The sequence below is a fragment of the Adiantum capillus-veneris genome, chromosome 25 (genome assembly GCF_014529385.1).
Source record: "Adiantum capillus-veneris isolate H3 chromosome 25, ASM1452938v2, whole genome shotgun sequence".
Taxonomy (NCBI): Eukaryota; Viridiplantae; Streptophyta; class Polypodiopsida; order Polypodiales; family Pteridaceae; genus Adiantum; species Adiantum capillus-veneris.
Genome location: NC_140955.1, coordinates 118,272,949 through 118,291,075, shown reverse-complemented (window position 1 = coordinate 118,291,075; position 18,127 = coordinate 118,272,949).

The following is an 18,127-nucleotide window of genomic DNA, read 5'->3' as shown; positions in this document are numbered from 1 at the left end:
TTCAACCTCCCACTCCAATCGTCCAGGATTATGCACAATTTGCAATGGACAGCACAGGTGGTATGAGTGCCCCAAGAAGCCAAACCCTTCAAATCTTTGCCAAAATTCTCATATGGAGACCACAATTTCAGAATCTATCCACAACCAACCTCCTGTCCCAGACCTTTAAAGGCAAGCAAGCAGAACGTTGTGTTCGCGTTTCTAAGGTGGTGAGTGCCTTAATATTGAATGCTCAAAATCATGTCGCTGCTCCAGTGGATATTTCGAACTAGGTTCTTAGCCTCCTTGGCTTTGTTGGCAAGCATCCAATCAATGTTCTTGTGGATAGTGGGTGTTCTACTAATTTTTTCATCACATCCTTGATTACTAAACTTCGCCTTCAAACACAACCTAGTAAGGTGGCATACCAAGTAGAACTTGTTGATGGTTCCTTCCTCAAGTGAAACAAAAGGATTGAAAAGCTGGATTTTTAGATTCAGGATTACCAGGATCATCTTGGTTTTTCAGTTATGTCCTTGTCACATTACGACTTGATCCTTGGCCAATCTTGGTTATTTCAGTATAATGCAATAATCACTTTCAGAGATCACTCAATTTGGCTCTTTCACAAGCAACACGAAATAGAGCTTCATGGTCTTTTCAATACCAAACCCATTATATTGGTTTCTGCTTTACAAGTCAAATGGCTTGTTCAAAAACGTGATTGTGCTACTGTCTTAATCATGTTGCAAGATGTCAAACCTGGTGTAGAAGAAGAAGAAGTTAAATCCTCCTCAAACATTTCTTATTTTCCCTTCTTTCAAACCCATCTAAACTTGTTTCCCGACGAGCTACCAACAACTTTGCCTCCTCGGCGTCTAGTGGATCATCCCATAGATTTGATCCCCGGCCAACCTCCACCAATTCGAGCCCCTTATCAAGTTTTATACTCAGAATCTCAAGAGATACAGTGGCAATTTAGAAGATTGCTGGATAAAGGTCATATTTGCCCAAGCAAAAGTCCCTTTGGAGCTCCTGTCCTGTTGGTCAAAAAGAAAGATCGGTCTATGTGTCTTTGCATCGACTATCATGCTTTGAATAAATTGACAATTAAAAACAAGTTTCCCTTGCCTCGCGTTAACGAGTTATTTGATCAGTTATTGGAAGCGAAAATCTACTCCAAAATTGATCTAAAGTCGGGGTATCACCAAATTTTCATTTGCATTGGTGATGAGTACAAGACAACTTTTCGCACCAAGTATGCTCCACTATGAATTTTTGGTATTGCCATTTGGGTTAACCAATGCCCCGGCCTCTTTCATGACGCTGATGAATGAAATCTTTGGACCTTACTTGGACAAGTTCGTGATCGTATATTTGGATGATATTCTAGTTTTCAGTCGAACGATGGCTGATGACAAGGAACATTGCAGCTTGTCTTCCAAATTCTACGAACCAATGTGCTATACATCAATAAGAAGAAAAGTGATTTCTTCAAGAATCAGGTAGAATACCTTGATCATATTATTTCATGGTGTTTGCAGTAGATCCCAAGAAAATACAGGTCATCGTGGATTGGCCTTTACTGCTCACCATCTCAGATGTCTCAGATGTGTGCTCTTTTTTGGGACTTGCAAATTTTTATCATATCAAGGTGCACAAATTCTCGGATTTCGTGGTGCAGATAGATCATCAGTCATTAACATACATTTTTACTCTACCAGTGATGAATCCTCGTCAAGGACCATGGGTTGAGTTCTTGGCAAATTTTCATATGATTATTTAATATGTGCCAACCTCCAGGCCTTGCAAATGCAGTTGCAGATGCCTTAAGCCGCATGCCTCGTGCTATCAACTTTGCCATTTTTGGTGTGCAGATGGAAATACCTACTTGCTTCAAACATGAGTATTTGACAGATAGAGATTTTGGAGATATATTTCAAGCTCTTAAATCCTCTACTACGACTCCTACCGAGATGAATATGTTTGCAGCTTACACCATTGTTGATGATTGTTGTATTACATTGATCGCATTTTTGTTCCACACAATGCACCATTGAGGAAAATCGTGATCCAAGAACATCATGAAGTCCCTTTTGTTGCTCATCCAAGCATCAACAAGACATACAGATTGTTATCCGCAACATATTTTTGGCCACAAATGCAGCAAGATGTTATCAAGTTTGTCAAAGCTTGTCATTCCTGTCAAACAATGAAGGCTTCTCGACAACTTCCTCAAGGGTTACTTCATCCTTTGCCAGTACCTCAAGAAAGATGAAAAAGTGTCAGCATGGATTTTATCACTACTTTGCCTCGTTGGAAAGGGGGAAATGGGAAAACCACCAGCACATAAACTTGATGCCTCTATATAACTCAGTGATCTCACATCACCCCTATCCCCTAGCAAACACACACCACGATACACAATTCTTTGAGCTTTGCATCTGCTACCTAAGCCGAAACCACCTTTTGATACCTTTGTAAGAACTGGTCGCGAAATACGATCCAAGTCTGCTTGTGCCCATCTTCTAAGCCATCAAACCACACTTTTGCTTTACCTCGCAGCACCAAAGGTAGAGTTTGGAGCTTCGCTTCATCACCTGGCAACTGCAAGACTGCCAACATAAATAGCTCAAAATCGGCGAGCCAATCATCTGCATCCTCATCTCCTTTGAACACCGGACCAAACTCCTGCTTCATCTTTGACTCAGAACACCTTGTCAGGAAGCAATCAGTGGATCCTCCGTGGAGGCACCACAAGATGGAAATGGGAAAACCACCAGCACATAAACTTGATGTCTCTATATAGCTCAGTGACCTCACAAAACCCCTATCCCCTAGAAAACACACACCATGATACACAATTTGCAAAAAACTATTGTCCAAGCCCTTCCCAACCAACCCTAATTAGATAGATCCGATTGCAAAGTAGGTTCAGATAGCCTCCATCTATAACACTGTAGAGCACCATGTGACATATAGGCAGTCCAATAACAATCGACACTCAAATTCCTACCCAATCCTTGACATACACCCGCTTTCCCTCAAGCTTGCAGACTTGTACACACGCACATTTGTATAGAAATCATTTATACAACCATCACCCTTGGAGATATACATATACGAGACCATATTAAACGAGACAATGAGAGAAAAACTGAACAGTTCAAGGATAGAAGACATCACAATCAGGTAGAAAACACTCCAAAAAAGCTTATAATGATGAGTCTCCCATGGAGACCACCTTCCTCGAGGTACCCTTCTCCTTGAACACGCTGTCGAGAAATTTGCAGTCTTGCCAGGAAAGCACCGGGCTTATGGCTGTGAGAGTTTGTGAGAGAACTCAACAAAAACTATATGAAGGAGTTAAACCATAGATGCAATGAAGACTAGGGTTTGGAAAGAAGTGCAATCGAAGAAGACTCACTCTTTCTCTCTTGCATTCACACACACAAAGAAAGAATGCAAAAGAGAATGTCAAAACAATACGAAGATGAAAACATCAAGGCTATGGTCATATCGTATCATGGGTAATATGAAAGGTTTAATGGATGAGTTAATGGCATTCAATCTTGGCTGACCAAATAGGCTACAAATTGTTCTTTGGAATTGTAGTTTTGTACTTACCATAATATATATATTTTGTCTAGTGATTGGAATTAGTTGTGTGTACAAATCCTCTTGGTTCATAGCAAGATAACTACGCTTACATCAAAAGAAAAATTATAGTCTATGAGAGGTAGTATGATGGGATCCGGTGATAGAAGTATTTCATTGAGCCTTTCAGGGCCAAAGAGAAACACTATACGTTGTTGAAAGTGTATTTTACGGCTAATCCATACGTTAATTCTAATAGATTGTACAGAGTGAAAGCGATAGAAATGATCATCATGTGGGTTATTCATCTAGGATAGTATGTGAGAAATGTAGATATGAGAGAAGTGAAGAGATGAGAATTTTCCCTCCCAAGCCCTTTTCTTGCCCGTAGACAATAAGGATACTGCGGGGAGAGATGTACATGTAGCAAAGAGAACCTAAAATTTGTAGAGAGGATGAATTACTAAGAGTGAGAGAGATAGATTTGGTTGAGGAGATGAGATTAGATACATATATATATATATATATATATATATATATATATATATATATATATATATATATATATATATATATATGTTGGAATAGAGATGAAAAAGAAAACAATAAGAAATCAAGAAAACATCAATGTAGAACACATCTTACTTGACAAACCCTTCGGCACCATTCTTGATGGAGAGAGAAGAAGAGTGGATAATTCCACTTTGATTGATACACCAAGTGCAAGGCCTTCTTTGATTAGAGTTGTTCTTCCAAGGTTAGCTTGTTGCAAGAATGGCTAGTCTCCCTCTAGGAGAAAGTGTAGGCTTGGGCTTATGTTAATGGCTAAGTACAATTAGGCATTACTACTCACTCCCTCGAGAATTCCTCTCATCAATGGCTTGAATGCTTGAGTTATTTCCAAGGAAGAAGAGGTCCCCTTTTATAGGTGAAGGGAACCCACAAGGGTTTACACAAGAAGAGAGGAGCCAGTGTGAACAGGAATTGGAAAAGTTGGAAATGAGCTGCCCCTGCATGATGTGGGCAGACTGGGGTCCAGTATTTTGATCATATCTCCTCAACCGTGGCTCCAAATAAAAAAGTAAAAATATGGGCAAAAACATCAGCTCATTAGCTACGATTTTCATTTTAAAATCGTTTTCCAATTCGGATTGGAACCTTGTGTAAAAAATTCATCAAAATAGGGTCCATTTATGGCAGCAAAAGTCTTCATGTGGTCTCCTTAGCTTAGAGTTTCATTTAATTCCAAAGGACACCTCATGCCATATGAAAGCATGACATTGCTCCTTGACAAAGTTTTGTAATCATGCTTGCAATAATGCATTAAAATAAGTGTATCTTTGAAATCATGCCACCTAGTGTCCCACTAGGATTTGATTCTCTCCTAGTAGCTATTTAAAAAGAAATATAAGAAAAGTATAAAAAATACATAGAATATATATATATTGGAGTTAACCCTAGATATAGGATCTAGATAGGGTGTGAGATGATAATGAAATAGTAGAAATAAAGAATCAATTCTTTTTGCCCCAAGTTAAAGAGGCAGAGCTATTGATGCTTTTCTCATAGTATTTTCTGATGGTAAAGTAAGGATATGTTACCCTTGAGAAAAATAATAGGATGAGATAGAAGGCTTATTATTATCTTAAATATGCATATGTACACTATAGGAAATATAATTATGTATCTAAAAAAATACAAGATAGATCTTGTAGCATGTGTTCCCACTATGTACGTGTCACAGCACGACATCCACCCCCTCTAAACCTGCACATCCTCCGGTATGTGCCACATTGTCTCTTTGTAAGATTAGACCTCTTATACATCTTCCTTGTCTTCTTCTTCACTGGATGATTCCAGAGCTTCATGTTCACGTTGATCTTCACCTCTGTTTTTCTCTTCTTCCTCATCCATATCTTCTAGATCATTGTCTCTTCTTCTCTTAAACATTTTAATCCTTTTTCTTGCAATGGGAATCTTTACTTCTGTACCATCTAGTTCAGCCAAGCTGTAAGTAGCATTTTCATGCACATTCTTTACAACATACGGTCCAAACCATCTTCTTGAGAACTTACGCATGATTGTGTGCTGGTTATCAAGGCTACTATCATACACTAAAACCCAGTCACCTTTGTCAATTGCTTTGCTCCTGAGTCGATGTCGCTTATTAAAATAGTCCTTGTTTTTCAACCTTGCATTTTTGAGTCGTTCTTTTGCAGCTTCAATGTCTCCAGGTCCTCTCTCTAGCTACCTTATACGCAGTGCAAGGAGATCTTCCCTACTAAGCCCCTCTTGCCAAGGTAGTACATTCCATGTGGGAATTGTATCCTCAATCGGCATCACCGGCTTTTGACCATGCATTAGCTCCGCATGCATGTAGCAATTACTGAGCTATATATTGTACGATCAGCCCATAAAGCATATGGTAACAATTTTGGCCACTCGCCAACTCTTCCTTCGCAAGCCTTGGCCAAAGCTTTGACGATAGGAGGATGCCCTCTTTCACTCTTTCCATTTCCTTCAGGGTTGTAAGCTGTGGTAAGAGAAAGCTTGATCCCTAATCTAGAAAAGAACTCCCTTGCTTCTTCGGCATCGATTTCACCTCGATCTGCAGTGATTTTTCCCACACAACCATAACGGCAAATCATCTCATCAAGAAGGAATTTGCACACAGCTTCTGTGGTCTTAGCTCTTAATGCCTTCAACCTGGTTAGTTAGGTCCTCTTATGCAAGAACCAAGTATCTCATCTACGAGAGTCCTAAAGGCATCGTGACTAGATCCACAACCCATTTATAGTGCATGGCTAGTGGATATGTAGGGTGCAATCCATCACGATGTCAAACATTTGAATACATTTGACAAGTTACACATGACTCTACAAACTGAGATACATCTTTATACATACCCTTCCACCAGTATTTTTCTTTCAACTTGGAGAAGGTTGCCCACACACCCCTGTGTCCATCCCATAGACTCTCATGAAACTCTTGCATGAGATTTACTTGAGTCTCTTTTTTATATATAACCCGTTGTGGTGTAGCACCCTTTTTTTTAGGATGCTTCCACAAGTAACCATCCCTTAAAAAGTACCCATATGCTTTCCTGCGTATCCTCTTGAATTCTTGTTCAGACCAATCATCCTGTTTTGTTAGAGTACTCAAGTACCTTCCAGTAGAAAGCCAATCACCTTCATAAAGATCTTTCAAGAACAATTGAAGTGAATTAGTCATGCAGACATTGTTACCTTTGACATGAGAGATAGAATAGAATTTTGTGCCTACATCATCTCCCTCATCAATCATTTGTGACTCATCTTCATACCTTGCCCTTGATAGCATATCTGCCACTGTATTGTCTTTACCTGCAATGTGCTTAAACTCGGGATTAAAGGACTTAATGTAGGCAATCCACCGCAACATAGCAATGTCTGGTGTTGAGCAGCTTGTAATCATCCCAAGAAGTGGTAGACAATCTGTTTCTACAAGCACGCATGCACCAATTACGTACTCTTTCCCACTTTTCAAGGCTGTAACCATACCCCATAACTCTCTCTTTATCTGTGGATAGTTTCTTTGGCGAGCACTTAGTACCTTTGCTCCAAATCTTACCACATACATGTGTCCTTCTTTGTCATCTTGCCCTATTGCCCATCCAATCCCTGTAGGCTTGGTATCTACTATCACAATCACTGGCCTTTGACACTCATAGTCTACCTTTCTCAAAGTCGTTGCTGACTAGAGTAACTTCTTTAGCTTTTTCATGGATTTTACATGTGCTTCTGTCCATTAAAACTTTTGATTCTTTCTAAGCAGCTGATAAAGACGATCAGCTATATGTGCATAATGTGGAATCCAAATAACATAGAAGACACATCCTCCCAGAAACCTCCTAACCTCAGTGATGCTAGTGCATGTTTTTTTCATTCTTTGGATGACATCTACCTTTGATGGACAAGGTTTCCTACCATATGGCCCGCACATGTGCCCCACAATGAGCACTTCTTTGACACCAAACATAGGCTTTTTCCCTGACAATGTAAGATTCACTTCTTCCAACCTAGAAAATTTTTTATCACAATCATTTATGTGATTTACCACAAACCTGCGACATCCTTTGAGATCCAAAGCTTCATCTTTGTCACTTTCTTCACATCCTTTGATAGGCAAATCATCAATGAAAGGCATTGTGATTTGAGGAATAAAGTCACGTAAGACCTTATTCATCCCATTCATCATATGTGCAACCGAGTTGGTTGCTCCCTGTGGCAAGGTACACATCCTTACCAAACCCAAAGGTGTCCTCATGGTTGTCAAGTTTGTGCTTTCGATTGCAAGCTGAAATTGATCATACCGTGAGTAGAGATCCCCCATTGAGTAGATTGCCCTCCCTGCAAATGCCTCTGCAAACTCATCCACAATTGGACCTGTACCTACATTTCTAATTGTCACCTTGTTCACTGGTTGCATATCTTGGATGAAGCGTAGAGAACCATTCTTCTTCGAAACTGTGAACCACCTGTTTGAGTAAGGAGCACAAGAAGGCTTTAAGATTCCCATTTTGATTTTCTCATTCAATAGCTCTACTAACTTTGGCAAATGAGCCTTTGGAACCGGAATAGGCCGCAGATTCCAAGGCACATGAGGTATTGTGAAAATTACCATAGGAGCTACAATATAAGGATCAACACATCCTATCTCATGTGGCTCAAATGCAAAAGCCTTACCATGCTTTGAAAGCATTTCTTTGAAGCACTTTGTCTCCTCCTGTGTTAGAAACTCCTCCCAACCAATCTGCAACTCTTGAAAGCACTCCTTTTTGAAGGTATGCCCGATCTTTTTAGGATTCCGCAAACTTGGTTGTAAAGAAGCCTGTTCAATCTTTTCCCTGTTGTTGGGTGGTGAGGGTGAAGCTACTGGTTTCACCTTCTTTGCTACACTCTTGTATTTAGTTTCAACATGGACTTCTGGGCCAATTGTTTGGCTTTCTTTAAAGGCTTCTATTACTTGATACATTTCCATAGAGCAAACTTCCACAACTTCATTTTCAAGATGCAAACTAGATCTCATTATAGCATCAAGCTCACCCATAGTATCTACAAAAGAAACTTGTTCACACAAACCCAAAACATTTTCAGTAGGCTTTAGCAACCCACTCTTTTTCATGCCTATTTGTACATTATGCACATATTGCCTCTCATATCTCTTCAAATCTTCAAGTTTTGTAAACATACTGATCCATTCTTTGTTACCAAGGAGCTCATCGAGAAAGTTTCACCTATTTTTGGATCAAGCGAGACCCTTTTTCTTTCTGTACCACTGCAATCCCGCTTTACAATGGTACTTGGCCAAAACCCATCATTTCTCTATGATCATGAAACTCTTTGCTTACCTTTGGTAGAGGATGTTCTCTGAGGTTGTCACGATTTCTTTCATGGTTTACACAGACTGTGAGAAATTGGATAGCTCGTTTATCATCTTTGCTACGTATTCTAGCATATGCTGAACCATCGTCCATTACCTTTGTTTCCATTCGAACTCCCACAATGTAGGGTTGTCCAAGGATGAGATGATATGAAGATGTATCCTGTACAAAGAAGTTTTGGTCAATCTTTACATCACCTATTGTTACCTTCCTACCTGGACATGCTGCATACAATTCACCGGATGAATTGTTTGCCACTTTTACCATCCAGCCATGATCTGTGTCCATCGGCCATTTGCACTTGTTGTAGAGACTCTTTGACATTATGTTTATTTCTGAACCATGGTCAATCAAGGCAACAAATGGCTCTTCAAGATCAGCTACCTTGACCAAAGTTTCTGTAGTAGCCCTTGCCCAATGACTTCGTGAATAGTAACTCCTAGGAATATCTTCAACTTCTTCATCATCATTTGAGAAATACACTTTCTTCACTCTCCCACTAGATTGGTAGCATCCTACCACAGCTCCATCATTCTCCTTATTTTGCAGTTGCATCCCTTGTGTCTTTGAGGTTTCCCCTTCAACGTGTGGACGAGAAACTTCAGCAAGGGTTTGCCTCTTTCTCTTGATGATGTCAATGATCTCCTCATGGAATTCACGCTTTGCAATGCCAAGAACTTCTCCCAGAGTAAACTCAATCTTGCTATTCAAGATCCTTTCCTCCAAGACTTTCTTTAAATCTGTAGCAACCTCAATATCAGATTGTAGTTTATAAGTTGGGCCTTTTGTCTTACCTTTTGTTGGCTCTTTCTTCTTTCCTGTTGTAGACTCCTCCATGAGTACTTCAGGTGGAGATGCTCCTTGTGTTGAGGGTGTTTGAGAAGGAATTGAGTCGCTTCTTCCCCCACTTCTAGAAGCTCTTTTTGATGGTCCTTCATCAGCATTCTCACGTCTGCGCTTCTCTTCTACAATAGCCCCATTTTGTTGGCATTTTGTAATGTAGGCATGCACTGACAATGAGTCCAGTGGATCATTCCATCCTGTTTCTAGACGTATGCAATCACCTGCTTCATGTAGAATCTCTTTTGTAAGCTTTCCCTTTTTAGCTAATTGCATGACATTTGGCCAAATTTGACCATGATGGTCACTCACCTCTTCATCACAAAAATGTTCAATTTTTACTCCATAAGTAGCTGCCTCAAATGAAGAGGTGGCATGCTTGGTTGCCATATCTTCAACTGAAGTTTGTATTCCCCCCTTCCCAAAGTTAGTTCTCAAGGGTAGACCTATCTCTCTTAAGTGTATTTTACCATCCTTAAAAAAGACAACATCTTTTGAAAAAGCATCACTAAAATCATCACAATCCCTTCTTACATGGTCTGTACTGTCACACCAAATACATCTATTAACAAACCCTTCCTTGGGCTGTTGTCTTTGCCTAGGAAGTGGCCCTGATGGTTGGCCTTTTTCTTCAAGCTTTGCAAACTTCACCTTCAAGTCACGCATTCCCTTCACAAGCTCATCTAGCATGGACTCATCAAACTTAGGAGCGATAAAAGTAGGCTTTACCATTTTGTCAGAAGTTGAGGTGGAAGGACTTTTAGTGTTTACTACCATCTTGTCCCTTCTTCTTTGTCGTTTGGCAAGCAGTGAGACAGCACCTTCAACCTCATTCCAGTCGGTCTTTAGTCCTTGCTCAGCATCTTTATCTTCAAGAAGAAGCTCCAAATTTTCTTGAAACTCATTACCTGCAGCTTGTAAGAAAAGATATGTCTTCTCTGTATCTAGTGTGGCCCTTTCTGTCCTAGTGAGTTGAGCATAGCGCAGCTCAAATTCCCTAAGTAGCTATGTTATTGATAGTCCTTTCTTTGGCTTGACTACCAATTCTAAGAATGTCCTTTTGGTCACTCTCTCTGAGTCCTCCATGAAATATTCCTCCTTTAAAGCTACTTTGAGTTCTTTCCAATTTCTCCCATAACCATATTTAATTGCCCTAACATGCTCCCTAATTTCTGGAGCAACAACTAGCTCAAAGCTTTGAATCATCTCACCTTCTAACACGCGATGCAGCTCCATCTCCTTCACATACTCGCGTAAGTACTTGGTTACATCTTTGCCATTGAACTGATCCATTCTGTTGACGACCGCTGGTATGGCCTTCGTTGCTGAAATCTCCCTTCTTTCAGTAGCATGTTGTTGTTGCATGAACATTGCAAATGCTTGAAACATTTGCATTGTTGCTAGGTCAAAATGCATACCCTGTTGCTCAACATGATCACCCATGCTTACCCACAAACTCTCACCCTAGCAGATTCGCGTCGGGTTCACCAAAAATATGTCGAGAAATTTGCGGTCTTGCCAGGAAAGCACCGGGCTTATGGCTGTGAGAGTTTGTGAGAGAACTCAACAAAAACTATATGAAGGAGTTAAACCATAGATGCCATGAAGACTAGGGTTTGGAAAGAAGTGCAATCAAAGAAGACTCACTCTTTCTCTCTTGCATTCACACACACAAAGAAAGAACGCAAAAGAGAATGTCAAAACAATACGAAGATGAAAACATCAAGGCTATGGTCATATCGTATCATGGGTAATATGAAAGGGTTAATGGATGAGTTAATGGCTTTCAATCTTGGCTGACCAAATAGGCTACGAATTGTTCTTTGGAATTGTAGTTTTGTGCTTACCATAATATATATATTTTGTCTAGTGATTGGGATTAATTGTGTGTACAAATCCTCTTGGTTCATAGCAAGATAACTACGCTTACATCAAAAGAAAAATTATAGTCTATGAGAGGTAGTATGATGGGATCCGGTGATAGAAGTATTTCATTGAGCCTTTCAGGGCCAAAGAGAAACACTATACGTTGTTGAAAGTGTATTTTACGGCTAATCCATACGTTAATTCTAATAGATTTTACAGAGTGAAAGCGATAGAAATGATCATCATGTGGGTTATTCATTTAGGATAGTATGTGAGAAATGTAAATATGAGAGAAGTGAAGAGATGAGAATTTTCCCTCCCAAGCCCTTTTCTTGCCCGTAGACAATAAGGATACTGCGGGGAGAGATGTACCTGTAGCAAAGAGAACCTAAAATTTGTAGAGAGGATGAATTACTAAGAGTGAGAGAGATAGATTTGGTTAAGGAGATGAGATTAGATACATACATATATATATCTATATATATATATATATATATATATATATATATATATGTCGGAATAGAGATGAAAAAGAAAACAATAAGAAATCAAGAAAACATCAATGTAGAGCACATCTTACTTGACAAACCTTCGGCACATTTATTGATGGAGAGAGAAGAAGAGTGGATAATTCCACTTTGATTGATACACCAAGTGCAAGACCTTCTTTGCTTAGATTTGTTCTTCCAAGGTTAGCTTGTTGCAAGAATAGCTAGTCGCCCTATAGGAGAAAGTGTAGGCTTGGGATTATGTTAATGGCTAAGTACAATTAGGCATTACTACTCACTCCCTCGAGAATTCCTCTCATCAATGGCTTGAATGCTTGAGTTATTTCCAAGGAAGAAAAGGTCCCCTTTTATAGGTGAAGGGAACCCACAAGGGTTTACACAAGAAGAGAGGAGCCAGTGTGAACAGGAATTGGAAAAGTTGGAAATGAGCTGCCCCTACATGATGTGGGCAGACTGGGGTCCACTATTTTGATCATATCTCCTCAACTGTGGCTCCACATAAAAAAGTAAAATTATGGGCAAAAACTGCAGCTCATTAGCTACGATTTTCATTTAAAAATCGTTTTCCAATTCGGATTGGAACCTTGTGTAAAAAATTCATCAAAATAGGGTCCATTTATGGCAGCAAAAGTCTTCATGTGGTCTCCTTAGCCTAGAGTTTCATTTAATTCCAAGGGACACCTCATGCCATATGAAAGCATGACATTTCTTCTTGACAAAGTTTTGTAATCATGCTTGCAATAATGCATTAAAATAAGTGTATCTTTGAAATCATGCCACCTAGTGTCCCACTAGGATTTGATTCTCTCCTAGTAGCTATTTAAAAAGAAATATAAGAAAAGTATAAAAAATACATAGAATATATATATATTGGACTTTACCCTAGATAAAGGATCTAGCTACGGTGTGAGATGATAATAAAATATTAGAAATAAAGAATCAATTCTTTTTGCCCCAAGTTAAAGAGGTGGAGCTATTGATGCTTTTCCCATAGTATTTTCTGATGGTAAAGTAAGGATATGTTACCCTTGAGAAAAATAATAGGATGAGATAGAAGGCTTATTATTATACTTAAATATGCATATGTACACTATAGAAAATATAATTATGTATTTAAAAAAATACAAGATAGATCTTGTAGCATGTGTTCCCACTATGTACGTGTCACAGCACGACATCCACCCCCTCTAAACCTGCACATCCTCCGGTATGTGCCACATTGTCTCTTTGTAAGATTAGACCTCTTGTACATCTTCCTTGTCTTCTTCTTCACTGGATGATTCCAGAGCTTCATGTTCACTTTGATCTTCAGCTCTGTTTTTCTCTTCTTCCTCATCCATATCTTCTAGATCATTGTCTCTTCTTCTCTTAAACATTTTAATCCTTTTTCCTACAATGGGAATCTTTACTTCTGTACCATCTAGTTCAGACAAGCTGTAAGTAGCATTTTCATGCACATGCTTTACAACATACGGTCCAAACCATCTTTTTGAGAGCTTACGCATGATTGTGTGCTGGTTATCAAGGGTACTATCATACACTAAAACCCAGTCACCTTTGTCAATTGCTTTGCTCCTGAGTCGATGTCGCTTATTAAAATAGTCCTTGTTTTTCAACCTTGCATTTTTGAGTCGTTCTTTTGCAGCTTCAATGTCTCCAGGTCTTCTCTCTAGCTGCCTTATACGCAGTGCAAGGAGATCTTCCCTACTAAGCCCCTCTTGCCAAGGTAGTACATTCCATGTGGGAATTGTATCCTCAATCGGCATCACCGGCTTTTGACCATGCATTAGCTCCGCAGGCATGTAGCCAGTTACTGAGCTATCTGTTGTACGACCAGCCCATAAAGCATATGGTAACAATTTTGGCCACTCACCAACTCTTCCTTCGCAAGCCTTGGCCAAAGCTTTGATGATAGGAGGATGCCCTCTTTCACTCTTTCCATTGCCTTCAGGGTTGTAAGCTGTAGTAAGAGAAAGCTTGATCCCTAATCTAGAAAAGAACTCCCTTGCTTCTTCGGCATCGATTTCACCTCGATCTGCAGTGATTTTTCCCACACAACCATAACGACAAATCATCTCATCAAGAAGGAATTTGCAAACAGCTTCTGTGGTCTTAGCTCTTAATGCTCTTCCTTCAACCTGGTTAGTTAGGTCCTCTTGTGCAAGAACCAAGTATCTCATCTGCCAGAGTCCTAAAGGCATCGTGACTAGATCCACAACCCATTTATAGTGCATGGCTAGTGGATATGTAGGGTGCAATCCATCACGATGTCGAACATTTGAATACATTTGACAAGTTACACATGACTCTACAAACTGAGATACATCTTTATACATACCCTTCCACCAGTATTTTTCTTTCAACTTCGAGAAGGTTGCCCACACACCCCTGTGTCCAGCCCATAGACTCTCATGAAACTCTTGCATGAGCTTTACTTGAGTCTCTTTTTTACATATAACCCGTTGTAGTGTAGCACCCTTTTTTTTAGGATGCTTCCACAAGTAACCATCCCTTAAAAAGTACCCATATGCTTTCCTGCGTATCCTCTTGAATTCTTGTTCAGACCAATCATCCTGTTTTGTTAGAGTACTCAAGTGCCTTCCAATAGAAAGCCAATCACCTTCATAAAGATCTTTCAAGAAAAATTGAAGTGAATTAGTCATACAGACATTGTTACCTTTGACATGAGAGATAGAATAGAATTTTGTGCCTACATCATCTCCCTCATCAATCATTTGTGACTCATCTTCATACCTTGCCCTTCATAGCATATCTGCCACTGTATTGTCTTTACTTGCAATTTGCTTAAACTCGGGATTTAAGGACTTAATGCAGGCAATCCACCGCAACATAGCAATGCCTGGTGTTGAGCAGCTTGTAATCATCCCAAGAAGTGGTAGACGATCTGCTTCTACAACCACACATGCACCAATTAGGTACTCTTTCCCACTTTTCAAGGTTGTAACCATACCCCATAACTCTCTCTTTATCTGTGGATAGTTTCTTTGACGAGCACTTAGTACCTTTGCTCCAAATCTTACCACATACTTGTGTCCTTCTTTGTCATCTTGCCCTATTGCCCATCCAATCCCTGTAGGACTGGTATCTACTGTCACAATCACTGGCCTTTAACACTCATACTCTACCTTTCTCAAAGTCGTTGCTAACTACAGTAACTCCTTTAGCTTTTTCATGGATTTTACATGTGCTTCTGTCCATTTAAACTTTTGATTCTTTCTAAGCAGCTGATAAAGAGGATCAGCTACATGTGCATAATGTGGAATCCAAATAACATAGAAGACACATCCTCCCAGAAACCTTCTAACCTCAGTGATGCTAGTGCATGTTTCTTTCATTCTTTGGATGGCATCTACCTTTGATGGACAAGGTTTCCTACCATATGGCCCGCACATGTGCCCCACAATGAGCACTTCTTTGACACCAAACATAGACTTTTTCCCTGAAAATGTAAGATTCACTTCTTCCAACCTAGAAATTTTTTTATCACAATCATTTATGTGATTTACCACAAACCTGCGACATCCCTTGAGATCCAAATCTTCATCTTTGTCACTTTCTTCACATCCTTTGATAGGCAAATCATCAATGAAAGGCATTGTGATTTGAGGAATAAAGTCACGTAAGACCTTATTCATCCCATTCATCATATGTGCAACCGAGTTGGTTGCTCCCTGTGGCAAGGTACACATCCTTACCAAACCCAAAGGTGTCCTCATGGTTGTCAAGTCTCTGCTTTCGATTGCAAGCTGAAATTGATCATACCCTGAGTAGAGATCCCCCATTGAGTAGATTGCCCTCCCTGCAAATGCCTCTACAAACTCATCCACAATTGGACCTGTACCTACATTTCTAATTGTCACCTTGTTCACTGGTTGCATATCTTGGATGAAGCGTAGAGAACCATTCTTCTTCGAAACTGTGAACCACCTGTTTGAGTATGGAGCACAAGAAGGCTCCAAGATTCCCATTTTGATTTTCTCATTCAATAGCTCTACTAACTTTGGCAAATGAGCCTTTGGAACCGGAATAGGCCGCAGATTCCAAGGCACATGAGGTATTGTGAAAATTACCATATGAGCTACAATATAAGGATCTCATGTGGCTCAAATGCAAAAGCCTTACCATGCTTTGAAAGCATTTCTTTGAAGCACTTTGTCTCCTCCTGTGTTAGAAACTCCTCGCAACCAATCTGCAACTCTTGAAAGGACTCCTTTGTGAAGGTATGCCCGATCTTTTTAGGATTCCGCAAACTTGGTTGTAAAAAGGCATGTTCAATCTTTTCCCTGTTGTTGGGTGGTGAGGGTGAAGCTACTGGTTTCACCTTCTTTGCTACACTCTTGTATTTAGTTTCAACATGGACTTCTGGGCCAATTGTTTGGCTTTCTTTAAAGGCTTCTATTACTTGATACATTTCCATAGAGCAAACTTCCACAACTTCATTTTCAAGATGCAAACTAGATCTCATTATAGCATCAAGCTCACCCATAGTATCTACAAAAGAAACTTGTTCACACAAACCCAAAACATTTTCAGTAGGCTTTAGCAACCCACTCTTTTTCATGCCTATTTGTACATTATGCACATATTGCCTCTCATATCTCTTCAAATCTTCAAGTTTTGTAACATACTGATCCATTCTTTGTTACCAAGGAGCTCATCGAGAAAGTTTAACCTATTTTTGGATCAAGCGAGACCCTTTTTCTTTCTGTACCACTGCAATCCCGCTTTACAATGGTACTTGGCCAAAACCCATCATTTCTCTATGATCATGAAACTCTTTGCTTACCTTTGGTAGAGGATGTTCTCTGAGGTTGTCACGATTTCTTTCATGGTTTACACAGACTCTGAGAAATTGGATAGCTCGTTTACCATCTTTGCTACGTATTCTAGCATATGCTGAACCATCGTCCATTACCTTTGTTTCCATTCGAACTCCCACAATGTAGGGTTGTCCAAGGATGAGATGATATGAAGATGTATCCTGTACAAAGAAGTTTTGGTCAATCTTTACATCACCTATTGTTACCTTCACACCTGGACATGCTGCATACAATTCACCGGATGAATTGTTTGCCACTTTTACCATCCAGCCATGATCTGTGTCCATCGGCCATTTGCACTTGTTGTAGAGACTCTTTGACATTATGTTTATTTCTGAACCATGGTCAATCAAGGCAACAAATGGATCTTCAAGATCACCTACCTTGACCAAAGTTTCTGTAGTAGCCCTTGCCCAATGACTTCGTGAATAGTAACTCCTAGGAATATCTTCAACTTCTTCATCATCATTTGAGAAATACACTTTCTTCACTCTCCCACTAGATTGGTAGCATCCTACCACAACTCCATCATTCTCCTTATTTTGCAGTTGCATCCCTTGTGTCTTTGAGGTTTCCCCTTCAACGTGTGGACGAGAAACTTCAGCAAGGGTTTGCCTCTTTCTCTTGATGATGTCAATGATCTCCTCATGGAATTCACGCTTTGCAATGCCAAGAACTTCTCCCAGAGTAAACTCAATCTTGCTATTCAAGATCCTTTCCTCCAAGACTTTCTTTAAATCTGTAGCAACCTCAATATCAGATTGTAGTTTATACGTTGGGCCTTTTGTCTTACCTTTCGTTGGCTCTTTCTTCTTTCCTGTTGTAGACTCCTCCATGAGTACTTCAGGTGGAGATGCTCCTTGTGTTGAGGGTGTTTGAGAAGGAATTGAGTCGCTTCTTCCCCCACTTCTAGAAGCTCTTTTTGATGGTCCTTCATCAGCATTCTCACGTCTGCGCTTCTTTTCTACAATAGCCTCATTTTGTTGGCATTTTGTAATGTAGGCATGCACTGACAATGAGTCCAGTGGATCATTCCATCCTATTTCTAGACGTATGCAATCACCTGCTTCATG